Here is a 15,057-nt window from a genome sequence, read left to right as displayed (position 1 = left end):
GCAACAATGTCTCACCAGTTTCTCAAAACAAAATATCTTTTCTAAAGATTCTGGCAGCAATTTTAAAGAACACTAGGTTCGATACTGGATAATGAAATGTGTTAAAATTTAAAAGAGCTGTGAAACTCAGTGAGCCAGTGTTTTTCAAATGACCATTGGAGGCTTTTATGCAATCATGGAATATCCATTTAAAGGTATCCATTTAAAGCGCAGGATCTCAGGTGATAATATAAAAAGTTCATTCATATATTTTCAGTTACACCTTGCAATTAACCTTTAAGAGACTACTATTTACAGATTTCTAGTGCAGTGTCAAAGAAGATTCACAAAAGGGCATTAAAATATTTCTTCATTTGCAGCCATGTAGCTATGCGAGCCTGGATTTTTTCCATATGCTTCAACCACAACAACAAATGGCAACAGTTTTACTGCTGTGGAGGCAGATATGAGAATCTGGCCAACTTCTATCAAGCCAGGCATTGGAAATATTTACAAATACGTATAAAAGACTACTTCTCCTCATGAAACCATTTTTTTTCTGAAAAATATAGCTTTTCTTTAAACATATTTTATGTGGACATGAAGTTGGTTTATTACTGTTACTTTTAACGAATCGTTTAATAATTTATTTTTCATTTCCCAGCATGATAAGTAGTGAGAGGTATAATCCACATGAGCAAAAGTTATTTTATGTATTCTAAGAGTGTAAAAGGATTCTAAGATCAAGATTCTTGAGAACTACTGGACCAGATTTTGCTGTTTGAACCATAACCCCAGAATCTCAGCAGCTTGAACACAGTGATTTCTTATTCACACTAAAGTCCACTGGTGTTGGCTGAGGGAATGTGCTCATTGTTTCCTCAGGAAACCAGGCTCCTAGAGAGTCTGTCTCATTGAGATTCTACACTCAAATAACAAGAAAAGCAAGAATATGGAAACATTTTCAAATGCTTATAAAGCTTTACTGGAAGTTATATACAGGACTCCTACCTGATAGTTATCTTCCTAAGAAAGCCACATGGCCACACCTAATTCACACCACCAGAAGAACACAATTCTGCCATATTCCCAAAAGAAAATCCAGAAATATGTAGTGACTGATACTAATAACCACCACCTATATCAACTCCAACCCATAGACAGCAGGAGCACTGAGTTCAAAAGGACTGTGGGGAGTTGCAGTCGTGGCTCAGTGGAAACGAATCCAAGTAGCATCCATGAGGATGCAGGTTTGACCCCTGGACTCGCTCAGTGGGTTAAGAATCCAGTGTTGCCATAAGCTGGGGTGTAGGTCGCAGGCACGGCTTGGATCTGGCATTGCTGTGGCTATGGCATGGGCCAGCAGCTATAGCTCCAATTAGACCCCTTGCCTGGGAACATCCATATGCCTCCAGTGTGGCCCTAAAAAGACCAAAAAAAAAAAAAAAAAAGGATTGTGAGGCTGCATCTTAATTCATGAGACTCATTAATTTCCTATTGCTATCAAAACAAATTACCACAGACACAGTGCCTTAAAACAATGCATGTGTATTTTGTCACAGAGCTAGAGATCAGAAATCCTAAGACCAGAATGTTGGCAGGGATGTGCTCCTTGCAAAGTGTCTAGGGGACAATCAGTTCTTCACCTGTTGTAGAAAACATGGATTATAACAATATTTACCCCTCAAACCAAAAAGAATTGAGCCCCCGCTGGGTATGAAGCACTATTGTAAATGCTGAGTATACTGAGCTGAATGACACTCACAGATTCAACTCTGAGAGCTAGAGGAGGGAGAAACAGGATAAACAAGTAAACAAATGCACATGTATGTTAAGAGAAGGGTATGCATCGCAAAGAAAAGTAAGGCAGGGGAAAGTAAGTGGGAGTGATACGAAACAAGGTGGTCAGCAAAGGCCTCTCTGGTCAAACAATGACCAAATAGATCCCTGAATAAAGTGAAGGAAGAAATCACAATATCTGGGGGAAGAACATCCAGACATTGAAAACAGCAACTGAAGATGTCTTTGGGTGGGTAGATGCTTGGAATGTGTGAGAGACCACAAGGGGACCAGCGTGTGGCCCAGGGAGTGGAAGAGGAGGGGATGAGGTCGGTGAGAGAGAACTAAACTGCAAATCAGGTAATGTGGTGAGAGAGAACTAAACTGCAAATCAGGTAATGTCGCAAGGACTGTGACAAGGACACAGTCCTTCCTCTGAGACGGGAAGCCACAGTGCCATTTACTTCTAAGAGTATTAGGATATGGGTTACATTTTTAAGGGATCACTGACTACTATTAGGGGAATATAACCCCGGAGGCAAGGCTAAAAGCCTGAAGAGTAGTCAGGTCGTCACTGAAATAACACAAGGAGGAGATGGAGGAGATGACGTTGATTTGGATTAGATCTGTAATGATGGAGGTAATGAGAACTGTCTAGATTCTGGGTATAATTGGAAAATAAAGTTAATAGATACACTGATGACTTAGATGATTTGGGTGTGAAAGAGTTATTACCAAGAAAAGTGGTCACTCTTCAAAACCAGAAGAAAGGGAGAGATGGAGGAAAGAAGGCAGGGAAAAGGGAAGGAAGGAAGGGAGGGAAAGAAACCTCCACCCAACTTTTCAGTTGGAAAATTTTTGTACCAGAATGAATAGGTCTTGGAAAATTATTAATTCAGTGACTTGGGGAAGTCTTGGGATATTACTTAGAAGAAAGATGAATTTTACGCAAGCAAAACATGCTTATCTAGCATCAAAAACTTGGTGTTAGGCTAGTCTGGCACACGTAGCTGCTGGTGCACATTTGTGCAGTCTATGAGAAATAATTTCCCTTTTATGAGTCCAAGTTGATGATGTAGCTTTCAACATTATTACAACATGATTTATTGTTATCTAATCCACACTTGAGTAAAATGGCCCTGTCCTTCCCTGAACAGAATACAATTTCTCTTGAGTAGATTTTTTAACAAGACTGTGTGAAGGTCACATTTGCTGTCAATTCCACAGTCTCAGGCTAAGGGTAAAGATACTACTAAATCAACCAAGTCACTAGTCTGAGGTGGCCTGTTTCTCCACAAAGGAACCAGAATTTTCTAGTGCCATCTACAAAGTCCAGTTCTTCAGTTCCTTTTCAAAAATACTGATATTAAATACTGAATAAGCTGAATAGAACTATTCAACACATGCATTATTTATCTGCTTTTTCATGCATGAGGACATTTTAAATAAGTAATATTTTTGTTTTAATTTACTTCTGGTTCAACAGCCAGACATTAAATCCCGAGTCAGGATGTACTGAGAAGAGATATCAGAAAACTGTTATAGATATCCAATTTCTATTTTCAGTTTATCACCACATTAATTTCATTTTCTGATTATTATTAGACATACCCATTTTCCCCATTGCACCACCACCATCCTGGTCCAAGCTAGAGCCATCTGTAGCCTGGGAATAACAATCTCCTCCCACACATCTCTGCATCAGTCTTGCCCATCCAGCTCTGATGTGTCTCTACAGAACACTCAGAATGATCCTCCGCAAAACTCAAATCACACAGTATTTTCCCTTGGCTTAAAAACTTACAAAGCTTTCCAAAAGTTTACAAGATAATGAAAAACTTCTGGAGACATGTACATGCCTGCAGTTGGCCTCTCCATCCCTTTTAGCCCAAGGACGCTCTGCTCTCATTGTTCTTGGCTCCGCTCTTTCCAGGACTAGCTCTGCTCCCAACCATGCCAACATCTTTGCACAGCCCCAACCCCTTTCAGCCTCTCCAACAGGACATTCATTAGTCCCATCTTTCCTTAATTCATCTTTATCCTTCAAGTCTCTAGCCATTCTGCTCAATGTTTTCAGGAACACTTTCCTAACTATCCTGTTCCATCCCATCAAGGTCAGATCTCCGCATTTTATCTTCTACTCATCCATTCCACGTTCTTCTTGCTCATAGCACTTATGAAGGTAGCAACTTTATTTCATGCAATTATTTGATTAATGGCCATCTTCCTTACCAGATAGCAAGTTTCAAGAGTGAGGAGGGACCCACACCACCCAAAGTTCACCATCCTGTTACAGAGCAAGATAGGTACTCAGTAACTAGTTGGTGAATAACAAGTGTATGTATCAATTATTCACAGATCAAAAGAAACATTTGATAAAAGAAGAGTAAGAGTAAAAATGAAATATAACAAAATACTTGAGTGAAAGATATATTTAGACATCTAAAAATTTAAATAATCAATTATAATTGGGAAATGGATATTTGGAGGAAAAGAGGCTTAGTAAATTCAGATCTTTTGATTTTACTCAAAGGCCATTCATCGGTTGACCTTCTGCCTCATGGGCTTTCAGAAAACCTTACAATTTTGTTTTGCTGTACATTAGCAGCTGCAAATGCTAATGGTAACATTAGGGGTAATTTTTATAGCAGCTCTAAGAAAGAGGTTCAGGTGCCACTAATGGGCTTGGAAAGCAAATGAAACACATGTCAAAAACACAACCTCAAGAAATAAGTGAATCAGAAAATCATTTCAGTGCTACAGTGTCCAAAATTACAGGTCCAAAAGAGTAATTGTGTTATTCACCCTTTTATCTTTGGAGGTCAATGTTCAAAATATGTTTTAAATATATCACCAGTCTCACAATTTAAAGGAGATTAATTTTGATTGTATGAATATATACACATGACAAATGTTCTCACTGCTCTGGAGCAACCATAAGGCTCTGCTCAAAAGACAGTCTGCTCTCAAACCTGTGTAGGATAAATTGATGCATCCTTCAAGGAAGACTACATGGTAGCTTTTTGCTGAATCTCTATCCTGAGTTAAAGATTCAACAACAAGCTTTCAACCATTGGTCTCAATTCTTAACAAATAGTTTCCCCTGGATGCTAAAATGCACAAAAATACTTCTGAAAAAAATCAAATAATAAAAATAATATTTCACTTTCTAGCCCAAGTTGACCCAACAACTCCCCCTGAACATGGTAGGAGGAAATCCATTCTCAATCACTCACCCAATTCCCATGTTACACTTTTTAAAAGACTAGACTTAAAAAAATCACTTTGATTTTTCCAAACACAGTGAAGTGAATCAGGGCTAGAAACTTAAAAGAGACACATGCACCCGCACGCATGTTCATTGCAGCACTATTCACAATAGCCAGGACATGGAAACAACCCAAATGTCCATCAACAGATGATTGGATTCGGAAGATGTGATGTATACATACACAATGGAATACTACTCAGCCATAAAAGAGAATGACATAATGCCATTTGCAGTAACATGGATGGAACTAGAGAATCTCATACTGAGTGAAATGAGCCAGAAAGACAAAGACAAATACCATATGATATCACTTATAATTGGAATCTAATATCCAGCACAAATGAACATCTCCACAGAAAAGAAAATCATGGACTTGGAGAATAGACTTGTGGCTGCCCGATGGGAGAGGGAGGGAGTGGGAGGGATCGGGAGCTTGGGCTTATCAGACACAACTTGGAATAGATTTACAAGGAGATCCTGCTGAGTAGCATTGAGAACAATGTCTAGATACTCATATTGCAACAGAACAAAGGGCGGGGGGAAAAATGTATCCATGTAAGAGTAACTTGATCCCCTTGCTGTACAGTGGGGAAAAAAATAAATTATAAAAAAAAAAAGAATTAAAAAAAAAAAAGAAATGTAATAAAAATTTCACCTTGACCTCATTTGTAAAATGCTTGAACAAATGAAATGATGTGTTCATAGAAATGGTAGGGGGAGTTCCTGTCATGGCTCAGCGGAAACAAATCTGACTAGCATCCATAAGGATGCAGGTTTGATCCCTGGACTCACTTAGTGGGTTGGGGATCCGGCGTTGCTGTGCGCTGTGGCGTAGGCCGAAGATGCAGTTCAGATCTGGTGTTGTGGTAGCTGTGGTGTAATCTGGCAGCGATAGCTCCGATTCAACTCCTAGCCTGGGAACCTCCATATGCCATGGTTGCTGCCCTTAAAAAAAAAAAAAAAAAAAAAAAGAAAGAAAGAAAGAAATGGCAGGAACATGATCCTTTTTAAGCTGTGAAGACAACTCATGAATGTCTTACATTTGCCTCTTTGAATCTGCAGGTAGAACCAAATATAGTGTGGTCATCATCAGTGCCAGTCATCAAATATTTTCATTTCCCCTCCTTTCTGTACACATGGGAGGACTGCATTTATTAGAATGGCATGACATGAACTTACTTTGGTCAATGAAATGTCAGAAGTTATGGGTGTCTCGTTGGTTTAGAAGCTCTAACAGCAGGTGCACAATTTGCAACAATCCTTTTCCACAGCTGCTGCACTGGCATTGCTGTAGATGGTAGAAATGCCTTCATCTTGGGCCTCTAATTGGAAAGACATGGATTAGAGCCCCATCCAACCCACTGTGGATATGCATCTTGAGTGAGAATTATGCCCTTGTTCATTTAAGCCTTTACAAGTTGAAGTTGTTCATTTCTCTAGCATAACCAAGCCCATCATGAGTGACACACGTTTGTAAACTCAAGTCATCAAAAATCACTTCAAATTTTATACTATGATACACATTATTTATATATCCATTTATTTATATGGGCATCACAGAATAAAACAGACACAAAGATGCAGGGATTGTAGAATGTCATCAGATTTCAATTCATTAAACTTCCTTACTTTGCAGCTCTCTTAAATTTCCTTTTAAACTTTTTAACCTGAGAGAGGAAAACTGTATGCATTTATGGAATTATTTAAGAATAAGTACAGCATTTGCTGTACTCTTTTTCACAGGTACAGCCCAATTTACTTGTTACTGAAAACAATACCATTTGTTCTCCAAATGCATCCCCTGAGGAAGTCAGAGTTCATTCTGTACTATTTTCCAGTCTTACATTCACATTAAAATATCTGAAGAACATCTATTTCCATGCATTATCACAAGAAGTACATATAGTCTTGAGAGAGGGTACAAATGACTATATTTACACATAATTTGCTTAGCAATGCCAAACACTGAAACCATTATGAGTCAGTTGATGATTCAACAAAAGTCCCCAAGTACCTAGAATCACACCTTTCATCTGCTGTCTAATGATGTCCCTTGAGTTAAGTAATAACTCAGGAACAGAGGAAAGCTGAGGGAGAGTTTAGTCCACCCACATATCCAGAGCAGGGTAAATCTGTTTCTCTTGCTTCCAGATAAATGTCAACAATTTTCATGCCATTTAAGCAAAAATGAAATTCAAAGCAGGGACTTTCTGTGTTTCAGGCAACCTACCCACTACCTATCTCCTTACCCACACAGATCTCCAGACTCTTTTAAGGAGAAGCTGGACATAAATGTGAGCCAGCTGTATGGCAGTGTAACAAAAGTGAGCAGTTTGCTTTGCCATGGCTGCTATCCTCGATTCCTGAAGAAAAAACGCAAGACAAGAAACTGAACTATCTATAACAATTCCCTCACCTGTAACACAGGGCTAATCACATCACTCACCTCAAGAGTTGTGAGGATTAAATGAGCTAATCCACACGAAAAGCCCAGCACATAGCAGTGGCTCCATAAATCACAACTGTTGTTATAATAATAATATTGTTGGGAGTTCCATCGTGGCTCAGTGGAAACCAAGCTGACTAGTATCCATGAGGACATAGGTTCGATCCCTGGCTTCACTCAGTGGGTTAAGGATCCAGCGTTGCTGTGAGCTGTGGTGTAGGTCACACACAAGACTCAGATCTGGCGTTGCTGTATCATAGATCAGCAGCTACAGCTCCGATTTGACTCCTATCCTGGGAAACTCCACATGCTGTGGGTGCAGCCCTAAAAAGACAATAATAATAATATTGCTAAAAATCAATACATTATTTGTGTATGGGCATGTCCCAAGTTCAATTCTCTCTCTCTCTCTTTTTTTTCCCCTTTTTTCCTTTTTCTTTTTTAGGGTTGCACATGCAGCATATAGAAGTTCCGGGGCCAGGAGTTGAATCAGAGCTGCAGCTGCCAGTCTACACCATACCCACAGCAAGGCGAGATGCAAGCCACATCTGCCACCTACACCACAGCTTGCGGCAACTATGGATCCTTAACCCACTGAGTGAGGCCAGGGATCTAACCAGCATCCTCACAGGCACTATATCAGGTTCTTAACCTGCTGAGCCATAATGGGAAAAGCTAAGTTCAATTCTCAATCATCTCCTTTTTTTCCACTCCATAACTCTTTTTCCATGGAAATCTCATCTACAGGTATCAACTTTAAACTTGAAAGTAAGATTCCTAGGTTTACCTAAGCCCTTCTCTGACCCCACCCTTCCCCAAAGAGCAAGGATTCATCAGAACCAAGAGGTCTCATGTCTATAGAGTTATAGGATCAGTGCCCTACTTTTCAAGGGCAAGTAAAATTATTGGCAGATTAATAGTATAGAACTAAATTTCCAATTATCCGTAGAAGAATTAAAATAAGCATTCAAACTTCGGTTCATGAAATCTCACAAAGTCTTAAATTTAATATTGCTCTAAACAATGCTAGCTGATTTGCTCACTCTCTTTGCTGTGTGGGCCTCGGGAATTAACTGCCCTCCTTTCCTCCATTTTCCACTTCAGAAAGCATTTCTGATTTAACTTCTAAAAATTGGAACTGAACAATTTCTAAGCACGGAAAAGATAAATGACAATTAATTCAACTGATAATTAACCACCTGAAAATGAACAAAAGAATCTATCATCATCATTTTCTGCCTTTCTACAATTTTGGATTTGATTTCCCTCTAAGTAGAAAAACTGTTATTTTTTCAAACCAAAAGAAGTGGCAGCTGCACGTAGAGTAGTGCGCCCCAGCATTTCTAGAAGTTGCCTCTTCCTGCACTTCCCTAAAGAGCTTCTTTTAGAACATGAGGGATCTAGGAAAGGCCATGTGTGATGGGAAGAGGCTCTCTCAGCATCTAGACAGCTGGGAACTTCCCTAATGACCCCACACCTCTATTATGAATGAACTGACCCTAAGCAGGCATAATAAGCAAGGCTGGGGGAGATGACATCAATTTTCTCTCCTGCTTCTGGTAAGGATCTGCCAGGTCAAGTGGGAAAATCACTGAAATAATCTCCAATTTCACCTTCCTCATCTCTCAAATGCATTACCTGCTCACATTGCAAACTCTGTTCCTATCCATGTGACCTATCCCTTTCTGGGAACTTTAAACACACTCCAAGTCACATTTTTGGGAGTCAGTGTTCAATAGGTTTCTCCTCATTTGTATCTGTGTTATGATTCATGAGACCACCTGATTTTAGAAAACATGATGAAGAGAGACAAAGCAAAAACAGCAGCGAAGCAAGTCAAGTCACCTGAATGAGGAAATGAAACCTGTGGTAGCACCGATCCACTGGTTATAAGACAAGATCTAGTCATGGAAGTAGATACACAGAACATAACGAGGCCTTGGAGATCGCCAATACCATCTGCAAAAGTCTGCATTTCATCTGATAAGTGTGCAGTTTCCCAGATGCCTCATGTTCTTTCTCATCTATAATTTTCCAAATATTCTCCTTTTCTTAGAGTTGCTTGATTTGGCCAGAAAATCTCTATACCTACTTGAAGATGCAGTTCACTTCCTTCTGAGAGCCCACCCTGATCACTGCCAAGAAGAATTAAGTATAGATAAATTAATGAAGGAAGGGGGTGTGGAATTAGTGGATACAAACTAGTATATATAGGGTAGATAAGCAGTAAGGTCCTACTGTATAGAACAGGTAACTATATTCAACATCCTGAGGTAAAACACAATGGAAAAGATATAAAACAGATATAGAGAGATATAAATAGATAGATAGATATGTGTGTGTGTGTGTATATATATATATATATATATATGAGTCACTTTGCTGTAGAGCAGGAAATTAACACAACATTATAAATCCACTACAATAAAATGTAATTAATCAATGATTATATATATTCTTTTTTTTTTTTTTTTTAATTTATGGCCATGCCTGTGGCATATGGTAGTTCCCAGGCTAGAGGGTAAATCTGAGCCATAGCTGTGACCTATGTTGCAGCTGCAGTAATGCGGGATCCTTTAACTCACTGTACTGGGATGGGGGTCAAACTCAAGCCTCTGCAGTGACCTGAGCCGCTGCAGTCAGATTCTTAATCCACTGTGCCACAGCAGGAACTCCTAAAATATATTTTTTTGATAACTGTTTACATGCCTGCCTATCCTGCTAGACTGTAAGAATCTCTTTATTCCCAAAGTTAACACAGTGTTGAGGATAAAAACAGAATTTAATGTAATGTAGGAGTTCCTGTCTTGGCTCAGCAGAAACAAATCTGACTAGTATCCATGAGGACACGGGTTCGATCGCTGGCGTCGTTCAGTGGGTTAAGGAAGGATTCAGCATTGCTGTGGCTGTGGTGTAGGTTCCCCCAGCCTGGGAACCTCTATATGCCATGCGTACAACCCTAAAAAAAAAGAACTTAATGTAAATTATTAAATAATATAAAATTACTTAGTGAAAATATTTTTTAAAACTCTATTTTTTTTTTTGTAGTTTGACATTTAACTGCTATTTTATGAAATTTCTAAAGGTTAACTTTTTATCTCACTGGTGCTCCTATCATTATGATCTTAAAACAGTGTTGCTGCCCTAAAAAGCAGATGGCCGAGAATACTTTTGTCGCGTGCATTTGAAATGAGCTACAGTTGTTTGTTTGTTTGTTTTGTTTTGTTTTACCTAATGTGTTTTTTGTGTTGGCCCAAGTACCCAATATAAGGTCTGGCCACATTTGATGTTTTACCAAAAACAAAACAAAACAAAACAAAAAACCTGGCATCCTCCCTCAAATCTTCTACTGATTAAAAACCAAATCATGGGAGTTCCCATCATGGCTCAGTGGTTTACCAATCCGACTAGGAACCATGATCCCTGGCCTTGCTCAGTGGGTTGGGGACCGACGTTGCCATGAGCTGTGGTGTAGTTCGCAGATGTGGCTCGGATCCCGCATTGCTGTGGCTGAGGTGTAGGCCGGCGTCTACAGCTCTGATTCGACCCCTAGCCTGGGAACCTTCATATGCCGCGGGAGCGGCCCTAGGAAAGGCAAAAGACAAAATAAAAGCCAACCAAATCATGGTACCTAAATGTAATTTTTAGAATTGAAACTGATGTTTATAGTGTGCACTCTTATGAATCATACCGGTCAATAATTAACATCTACAAGATAAATTTTACAGATCAGTTTAGAAGTATTTGAAAAAATTCATAATCTAGAATATACATTTTTAAGTGATTTTTTTGGAAGTATTATTTTAGCTTGATGAACACGATCATGTGTAAATGTCAACAACCATCATTATCTATGCACAGATATGTTTTTATTGAAATCAAAAATACTGCTTGAGTATAAGACTTCAGGTCAAGTCATGAGCCACTTCCTCAACACTGAAACCAATCTTTAAAAATACTCCATGATAATTCCCTCTGTTGCTCCTTGAACTTGGTAGTGCTGAACTCCAGAGAGAAAGGAAATGAAATACATCTCTCACATCTGCTGCAGTCATCTAGGACTTTGGTATATGTGGTCAGATCCCAGCATACCTCCACCTGGGGTTTGAACAGGGCTGACCTTGGATGAGTGTGGCTGTCAAAATCTGACCTTCTTTTAATGTGACTTTCCTCTTCTGCTTCCCACCCTCCATCCAACACCATTCCAGCCAATTCCAAATAATTTTCAAAGAGTTTACCGGGTATAGGTTATAGGAAATAGGGGATGATTTGGTAATCATACTTAACAGGACAATAAATTGATCTATAGAGAGCAAAGGAAAACTTTCAAAGTAAGCCCATTCACATTGACAGCTGCCAAGTCCCGGGTGATGGGTAGACATAGATTTCTCGAGGTGCGACTGGAGAATGGGAGAAATATGACGTAGGCGTGAACATGAGTGGGAAAGATCCTTAAAGGGAAACCAAAGAATACACCTCAGAGGAAGGCTGAGGACATATGTCTAAGATGTCGCCTAATGAACAAAACAGAGGTAAACCAGTGTTCAGAGAGAAGAGGTTACATACACACACAGAGACAGAGAGAGGAAAGATGAAAAATACTTTACCACATGTATCCTAGAAATATTTAATACTATTCCAAAATTTACCTAGAATTGTTCAAATCTTAGTTGCAAACGGAATGCAGAGGAAAACCAAAGTCAGCTAGAGTTCAAAATGTATAAATTCTTATTTCAAGAAAATGTATTACGTTTCTTGAAAACTTTTGTTATAAAAACAAAACAAAACAAAGAAACAAAAACCTGAACTAAGCTTGAGGATTCCAGGAAACAATCGTCATGAATGACCTTTATAGGACAGGCACCAAAAAGCACACCTTGCTTTTGATCCTTCACCATTCTCCTAAATCTTTACATAAGTGAGCATGATTTTTAAACACCAACATGCTCAACCTGACTGCTAAATTGGTTAAATCCACATGGCAGGAAGGGCAGCCAGCAATCTGGAGGTTATTAAAATGGTAATATATTACAAATAATTTCTTGCAGACTCTGACAGGGTAGACACTTTAAAAAAATATTGATATTCTAAGATCTAGTAAATTCATTAAGATTGTATTTATGTGAATATATATATACACATCATATACATATATAGCATACATAAAAAGCAATTTCTACAACCATGAAGCTAAATATTTGAGCTGCAAACTTATCATTCATTTTGCCTAAATATCTGTAACACTAGGTATCATGATCCTTTGTGCCATCATGAAAGGAAAACTTGAATGAATATGCCATTTTAAGAAAATATGACTCATGCTAAATATAATGTTAAAGAATTCAAAGAGTTCTCTTGTTACAAACACTGAGAAGCATAAGTTGCACCTTGGTCAACAAGCCACTTTGAAATTCTAACTATATTCAAGAGGAGTAGATGTATTCACAGGCCCATGTTGCAGGTTAAGGAAGTTTAAAATACTTTCCCAGAACCATTTTAACAAAGTAATTTCCCTATTGACATACGACTTTCTCCAACTTAGATTCTGCAGAAGAATCTTTACAGTGACAAACCACATATTCCTTTACCAATAAACTCAAAAAGAGATTCGGCTCTTAAAAGGTGTGGGGAGGAGCTTGAGAGAGACATCCTGAGGTTAAAAATTATATGCAATTATATGAACTTGATCTCAGCTTGTTCAGGCCTCTTTTTGTGCATTAAAAAAAGTTACAAGTGCCCCCCTCCCCACCCCCAACACACACACACTGATACACACAACTAGCATGCTGAGGAGATGTTCATTTGTGTATCTTGGCACTAAAGTCACAGCTCTGGACCAGAACTGTACCTTCATTCTCCAACCAGCAAATCTGGATGATCCCTGGTGGAGACTACAAGGCCCACTTAAGGCTGCTCATCCACCTGCTAATGTTTGCCATTCTTGTCACCCCTGAGTGTCTGGCGAAGCCATAAAACAGCCAGATGATATTTATTTTGCATATCCACAGGACAATAAAAAAAAAAACAACTTTCTCTACTGAAGCAGAACATGATTCAAAGTATATTTGAATGAAGAATTTTATCAGGTGGAATAATTCTGCTTTTAAAGATTGATCTGTAGTAAGTAAACCAGTGGATCAATGAGGTGAATTCAAAGAGCTGATCGACTCCATGGGAGTCACAGTAGCTGAGCTCAGCTACACAGATTGAACTGACCAGTGAAATCAGAAGAATTGATCAATAATCTAGTAAATAACACAGATTACTGCTGCCTCCTTCCCCTTCACTTAAGTTAGTCCTTTTCACCGTGTGTCTTGCCGATGTGAGAACAAAACCTCTATTATTTTGCGAGACCAGTGAGTAAGGTAGTCTGTGAGAGCCTGGTGAGGAGAACAGCCATACTGAGTAAACGTCCACACCATTCCCCAGCTCCAGTGCTAACATTCCTCTTCTCAGTCTGCTTTAGATTTTGCGCTTCTGCTGAGGATATTTGATTAAAGCGTTCCTTGGGAAGAGGCGGAATTGATAGGGAGAAGAAGGCTTTGTGTTTGTGATAAAATGAATTAGTGCCTTGTAGATAACTTTTAGAAATACTAACATAATGTACAGAAGGAAAAAAAATTACTAAACTTTTAATGAAACGACCTATTCCAGAAAAAGAGGCACTGGATACGAAAATAAAACCTCTGTGCTGGATACTGGATCCCCTTTCAGCCTCTATGTTCTGCTTCTTGTCAGAATTACTGAACAGGGAAGGCCAAACTTTATCAGCTCTCTTGCTCTGATGTCCCAGGACACAGTTCAGTTTCTGCCAAGGGGATGTCTCATCCTGAGATTTGGAAAATGCAAGGGAGATGGTGACAAAGTGAGGGGCAGATGGGCTCCAGCACATGTGGGTGTCAGCAGCCGCTCAACTCCAAGTTCTTCCCTTGCTTGGTGGGTGTGGGGAGGCTGTGACTTGGGCAGCATTGTGGTTCTGGAAGCAGCAGCTCCTCCTCTGGAGCCTGGGGTGGTAGAAATGCTTTGATGCCAGATGTCTCAGGGTGGCTTCCTGACGTCAACTCCTCCAGCCGTTAAAGATGTTGTAAGCACTTAATTCCTGTAGCAAATCCATTTTGCCTGAAGTAACTAGATCTGTTTCTGTTTCTTGCACTGAACCCTAATGATAAAGTGGCATTAGAGAGGAAGAATCATGGGTACCATGTAATACGCATTTTTGATAACACTGAAATTATGTTTACAGAGTGTAACACTGATGCTGATGCCTCTATTCCGTAGCTTTTGTCCTGTATCATCTCTATTTTTATTCTGTGTCAAATGCACATCTAAACATTGCTTCAAATTCTCTAAAAGTCTCTCTCAATCCCTCCCTCATTTCCTCCACTCCCACCCCCACCCCACTCTCCTAGCCCAAGACTTCTCCAATTCGCAAAGGCTTCCTGGCCCACAGCAGAACCCTAGCCTCTTCAGGGACAACACCCGATGCGGATCATTAACCTGCTGCCCCACAGGGAACTCGCCCACCTTCAGTACTTATCAGGCCTCCTTATTCCTCTAACACCTAAAGGTCTTCTTGGAATGT

At 39.4% G+C, this 15,057-nt stretch overlaps 1 protein-coding gene across 9 annotated transcripts in view; it reads right to left on the bottom strand.

Annotated features, from left to right (window-relative positions):
* INPP4B (inositol polyphosphate-4-phosphatase type II B) overlaps positions 1-15,057 on the bottom strand; it is a 696,813-nt gene that overhangs the window by 424,353 nt on the left and 257,403 nt on the right. Inside the window, exon 2 of one of the 9 annotated variants that reach the window (XM_084972781.1) lies at positions 6,209-6,351. The exons of the other annotated variants lie outside the window; for them this stretch is intronic. The gene's annotated coding sequence lies outside the window, so the exon portion shown is untranslated. The remainder of the gene's footprint in view (positions 1-6,208; positions 6,352-15,057) is intronic. 9 annotated transcript variants of the gene reach the window in all.

Source organism: Sus scrofa, chromosome 8 (assembly GCF_054392235.1).
Source record: "Sus scrofa isolate SSC_HxYL_T2T_F1_AM1 chromosome 8, Sscrofa_HxYL_maternal_Yorkshire_Landrace_v2.0, whole genome shotgun sequence".
Classification (NCBI taxonomy): domain Eukaryota; kingdom Metazoa; phylum Chordata; class Mammalia; order Artiodactyla; family Suidae; genus Sus; species Sus scrofa.
This window is presented reverse-complemented; position numbering and strand designations above follow the sequence as displayed.